The sequence below is a fragment of the Cicer arietinum genome, chromosome 3, assembly GCF_000331145.2.
Source record: "Cicer arietinum cultivar CDC Frontier isolate Library 1 chromosome 3, Cicar.CDCFrontier_v2.0, whole genome shotgun sequence".
In the NCBI taxonomy this organism is placed as follows: Eukaryota; Viridiplantae; Streptophyta; class Magnoliopsida; order Fabales; family Fabaceae; genus Cicer; species Cicer arietinum.
In genome coordinates this window covers 30,196,376-30,202,684 of record NC_021162.2, presented here as the reverse complement: position 1 = coordinate 30,202,684, position 6,309 = coordinate 30,196,376, and the positions used below count along the sequence as shown (strand labels likewise).

The window sequence follows — 6,309 nt, the reverse complement described above, 5'->3', positions numbered from 1 at the left end:
ATTTATTTATTCGATAGTGCTTTACAAGTTTTTCGAGCTCAAAGAGGTGCTACAGTGTCGAAGCAAAAGTCTAATAACATCACATGGATTCCAATAAAGGTTTGAAATATATGCCTTTAAATTTTCATTTACAAATATATGCCTTTACGATCAATATTGCACAAATATTTTATTGACTTATATGTTTTATGTATTGCGATTCATGAAGGAGATTGTTGACATGAATAAAACTATTATCCCAGAAACGGTACGGTATTTTCATTATATGATTTTCATATATAAATTATCTATATATTTGATTCTAACTTAATATGTTCAATTTTTATATTGCACAGTACTTTGACAATTCCAGTCCAACATACTCTGAGGAAGATCTAATGGAATTAAAGGAAAACTGTTGTCAGTATGTGCTTGAAATGAACATTATTTGATTTTCTGGGAAATAGCACGCTGCAAGGGATCTGAATATTATTTGTGTATTTTGTTAGTTATATGTATATGAATAGGACACAATATATGAACATGTATATGAATATGTGTTGTTGTACAATATATGTCAAATGTATATGTAGTTAATTAAGTTATATATATGTATCTGAATGTTCTGTTGTAAATTAATATATAAAGTAAAGTTATATAGTTCTGTTTTTGTGTACTGATTGTGTGAACTGATTTTGAATATGTATTTGAATATGTTTTGTTGTTGTGTGAACTGATTCTGGATGAAAATAATTTTGGAAAAAAAATTAAAAGACAACGCTTACTAAAAAAATGCCATAAAAAACTAAAAAAGCGCTTTTCAAAGAAAAAAAAAATTGCACCTTTTACAGCGCTTTTTTGAAAAAGCGTTGTAAAATGTGCACTATAATGCATATATTGGGTGCACATTTTACAGCGCTTATTTCAAAAAGCATTGTAAAAGGTGCACTATAATGCATATATTGGGTGCACATTTTACAGCGCTTATTTGAAAAAATGCTATAAAAGGTGTATAATAATGCATATAATGTGTGCACATTTTACAACGCTTATTTAAAAAGCGCTGTAAAATGTGCATATCAAGCGTGCAATATATTTACATGTTTTATAGCGCTTTTTCGTTTTAAAAAAGCGTTGTTGTATCTTTTACAGCGCTCGATTCCACAGCGCTTTTTTTTAAAAAAAAAAACGCTGTAAATTACTTAAAAAAGCGCTATAAAATCTTATTTTTCGCGTAGTGTCCTTATTTTTTGTGTTTTTCTAACACCTTCAAACTCAACTTTTAACATCTTATGATCAATAATAAAATTCTTTTGGTGAACTGCATGAGGAGTTTAAAAACACCAAAAAGTTCATTGCTTATCAAAAAAGAACTATTTTGAATTTAGAAAATCAAGCAACCAAGTTAGAAAAATATTTGACAAAGACCTTAAAACAATCTCACGAGGTTACACATTGTGAAAAATTTGTTATCTTGGAAAATGAAAATCATACGTTGAAAGAGTTCATTTCTATACTTGAACTTGAAGTTAAGACTTTAAAAACTTATAACCAAAGAAAATGATTTTATAGAAACAAATCGTCTTTTAAGACATGAATTTATAAGTCTAAGAAACAAAACTTATCTCCAATTACATGTTATTATTGTTGTCATAGGGAAACAGTTATTTCAAATGCCTTATAAAAAGGTAGTTGTACCAAATAGAAGAAAGGTCTGGGTAACAAAGAAAAATATTCATAAATCTAACATTCATGGACTCAATAAAAGTTGGTTTCCAATAAGTATCAAATGATTTGTTTTTTGGAATGTTTGACAGCATCATCAAGCATTTAGAGGCTTCACGTATTGACAACGACGATTGATCTTTATCTCATCAAAGTGAAATGTTTAATCTCCTAATTTATTCTACACAAAGGTAAATTGTAAAGTTGCATAAAATTTTATTTTATCAATGGTTTGACATTTTATTATTGAGGTTAATGAAATGGGTATGCTAGTTTCTCTTATGTTACACATGTTTGATGTTCGCGTATGTATGTGTAATGATCTTTAAAGTGTTTGAAATATACAATGTTTTATGAAATTGCATTAATATATGATAGATTATTAATACTTGATTTTATATTTTTTTTTCTATTTCAATTGTATAAGTCAACTCACTACATTATGAATTGACTTATTACAAAATTTTGAAATTTCATTAAGGTGAACGGTGCAAGTCGACCAACATCTAGAGTTGTTAATTTGACAAGCTTAGTAATTATTGGTCTTAGCTTACATATTGGAAGGACAAAAATGTTTCATAATTATAAAGGCCCCAAAAAAGAAAGTCATCAACACTAAAACCCCTAAAATAGGGCCACTTTTTTTATAAAAAAAAAATATTAATTTATTTTTTAAAAAATTTGACAATTTTTTTTGTTTTTTTCACCAATATCAAGAAAATAATCGAGTTTCAAGAAAAAAAATTTGATTTTTTCTAGAACTAACTTTTAATTTCTCATAAAAAATTTTGAGAAAAAAATAATTTAAAATTTTTTCAATAAATTTTTTTTTCCGATACTTTTTTGAGAAAAATAAAATTTAAAAATATTTTCAAGAAAAAAAAATTCAAAATTAACCAAATATGTCTATAAGCCCCTAAGCCTCGTTCCTTAAACCCAATGAAATAATGGGTCGGGACTTTATTAGAGGTTTAGTAAGAAATTTTTTAAAAGGAACGTTGGAGTTTGGTGCTTTTTTGACTGCTCTACTCACATCTCAGTGTGTTGACTCAAACAAGTTTTAATTCAATATTTAACCACCATACACTCTTCTTCTAACTAGGATCGTGTATGGTTGATTTTTTTTTTTTAAACCAAACTATATCCATTTTAAAACCAATATATGGATTTAGATTTATAACTAAATCCATTATTTGGTTTAAAACCAGTTATAAAACTAATTGTAAAATTGGTTATGGTTAAATAATATGTTTCTAGTTAAACAACCAATTTCAAAAAATTCAATTTTAAAATCGATTTTTTTTTTTCAAAACTGGTTAAAATTTAATTATTTTTTAATATTTATTTTTAAAAAATCATTAATTCATAATTCAGATTATTAAAAAAAATCGATTATTCATATTTAAAAATCGATTATTTTTACAAAATGAGAGCTCAATTAAAAAACATACATCAACCATACAATTGTTTTCTCTTGTAATTAAAATTAAACATGTTCAATTGCTTATAATAACTTGTGATTAAAATTGATTTATTACTAACTTGATTAAAACCACCGATTCTGATTCATTAAACTAGTTCAATAAATTGCTTATTACTAAAACCATAGAAAAATACAAACACTTGAAAGTTTCTTCGATCAAATTTAACAATTATTGCAGTATAACAAAACCATAGAAAATACAAATGTAACCACCTGTTAATTATTAAAACTGTTAATTTAAAAATAAATAATTAGTTTATACATTAAAAAAAATATTATTGTAATATTTGGACAAACGAAGGGCAATGGCGTAATTTTCATACTATCCCTCCAATATCCCTCTACCACTTTCAGAAACCCACATTCCTGTTCTTTTTTCTTCTTCGTTACCTACATCCATCCTCCCAATCTTCAACCTCTCATTTTCCTTCATTTTTTTTAAATGAATCGAACTCAAAAGCTTGGCAAAGCTCCTTAAACCCATTTTTAAATCTTGCATGTCTCAATTTGTAACTACTAATCGGTTTCAATCAAAGCAGCACAGGATACTAACCAACAAATGAAGAAGAGTCAAAGTGGCAATTCAGGCAAAAGGGGAGTTCAACGACCAATTTAATCGGAACATTGTCTTCTCCTTTACCACCAACGGTGAGTTCTTTTTATCAAAGGGGTTTTTTGTTGTTGTTGTTGTTGTTATGATTAAGGATTTCATTTTTTGAAGTTGTTGAAAATAAGTTAGAACGTAGGGTGTTGTTTATGGTTGTGATGTTTGTGAATGAATTATGTATTAGGAAAAATTTAATTATATGTGCATCACTAGATTTAAGGTGATTATGCTTGTCGATTTATGCTCGTTACCGCTGTTGTTGCCTCTGATGTGTGCTTGTGAAATTGTGTTATGTTACGCTAATTTCGTTTAGAATGATGATTTTAGGTGCTGAAATTTTTGAGTGAACTATTTTGGATTATTACAGATTAGGAGAATTAGAGTGCGATGAAATGAAATTTTGCATATAGGTGTTTTTTTAAAACTGCATTCAAATTATTTTTTCATGACTTTTATGTTGTTATTAATTTCATGACTTTTTTATGTTACTATTTTCATGACTCCAATGTTGCTTTTATATTCCTGACTATAATTTTTATTTTGAATTAAGGACTTAGGATTAAATTATTATGAGTTTGGTATATCACCTAAAGTTATTTATAATTTTTGTATATAGGTGTTTTTTTAAAACTGCATTCAAATGATTTTTTCATGACTTTTATGTTGTTATTAATTTCATGACTTTTATATATGACATAACAAGTGCACTTCATACAAAACATTTCAAGTTTTGTACAATATCATTAATCACAGCATTCGTGTCCTTACTCACGGTGGGACATTTAGGTTATTCCAGGCATGGAATAACAGGTAAAGGAGAACAATCAGGACGCTGATTGGGGTTTGGCCAGACCACCTTTACCAATCAGGACTCAATTATCTTAGTGACCCACATTAAGATATTGGGCGACATTTCCTTACTCCAAAGGAAAAGATTTGAGGTCATGCATACGTTTTTCACAACATATATATAGACATGTATAATTATTTTTACGTTTTATGCACTTTTATGAAAGAAATTCCTTGAGATTGTTCTTCCCTTTTTTTTTAGAGCTCACTGAGATATTTTATCTCACCTCAATTATTATTATCATTTTTATTTAGCAGCTGGAGGAACATGAGACATGAAATCAGCATTAGAAGATCAGTTCCAAACTCGTGGAATTAGAATTTAATATTTTGTTTTATGATGTAATCAGGCAATGGTAGTTGTTTTCAAGATGTAATATTTTATGAATCTACTAAACAAGTTGTAAACTATATTTATGAATGTAGTTTTCAGTTATGATGCTGATTCTAATTTATTATTTATTGTTAATTACCTCTGTTTTATTAAGGTGTATGAGCCAAATTATCATATTCTAGACAAATGATAATGGGTCTTACAACAAACACTTGAAAGTTTGCTTCCAAGACCGAGATGGACACTACCACCACAAGTTTAGTAAGTTTAAAATATCTAATGGATTTAATATATTAATTTTTGTCTTGAACTTTTGTAATTAAGTTAAGTTTGAGAAATATCTAAATCTCAATATCATTTTCAACGTAACATATTAATGTAACATTTTGAAAAAAATTCATCCTTTAAAAATCAGTAATTTAAAAAATTATATTTAAAATATTTACTCTATCATATTTTAGTCTTCCTCAATAAATATTAAATATCTTAATTAATTAACTAGTTATTATACATTATGATTGATTAGTAATAAGCAATTGATTAAATGAAGTTAGTAATATTTTAATGAAGTTAGTAATAAATTGTCGAAAAATGCGCCAAAATGTGGAAGGTTAGTGTGGGGTGTTGGCAAAATCAGAATCGTTTTAAAGTTTTGGGGATTTAGAGTTTTTAGGAGTTGAGTGGATAAAAATCGAATAAAAATCAAATTTAAATATAAAAGATAAGTGGGTATCTAAACGGTTAACAAATAAATAGACTTATAATAATATTATTTTAATCGAATATTTAAAATAGATTTGTATTTGATTTTAAATTTTTATCTCATAAGAAGAATTTTTTCACATTCCTACTTCTAACCACTTTCTTCCAGAAATTCTTGGATTTCTTACCATATGAGATTGAATGCCATAACTCAAATTTGTATTTTACTTCTTATTGGTGCTGTCCATTAACTCCACCTTACTATCATTAAGTCCACCTTACTATCATTAACTCTAATTTGAGAGTTTTTAATGTTCAATTATTTCCTAGAAGTGTAGTTATTCTTCACTTTGTTAATATTGACTCAAGCGTATTTAGAGAAAATGACTTTAATAGGCTCCAAGTATCGATTGAGTTTCTCAATTTGGACAACCAATTTTGTGCACCTTTAGTCAAGGTACTTTATAGTAATCTCATGTTTAAGTGTAGCACTCTTTATTGCAAGTTTAAGGATGTTAAAGTCAAAGTTGAAGATATGTTTGGAAGGATGTTTGTGACTTAAAATGTATAGGTTTATGTCTTACTGAAGACATATACAAGAAATGTTAAGGATACATCAAAATTATTTTA

The 6,309-nt window shown here is 27.3% G+C and overlaps 1 long non-coding RNA gene across 2 annotated transcripts; it reads left to right on the top strand.

Moving 5' to 3' along the window:
* The first annotated feature begins 3,564 nt into the window (after positions 1–3,564).
* On the top strand, positions 3,565–5,079 carry LOC113783977 (uncharacterized). Of its 2 annotated transcripts, XR_003470031.2 has the most exons (3): positions 3,565–3,835; positions 4,591–4,735; positions 4,902–5,079. It is a non-coding gene; the product is annotated as an uncharacterized lncRNA (long non-coding RNA). The 2 variants fall into 2 exon arrangements; XR_012162127.1 differs by lacking the exon at positions 4,591–4,735.
* Positions 5,080–6,309: the final 1,230 nt, after the last annotated feature.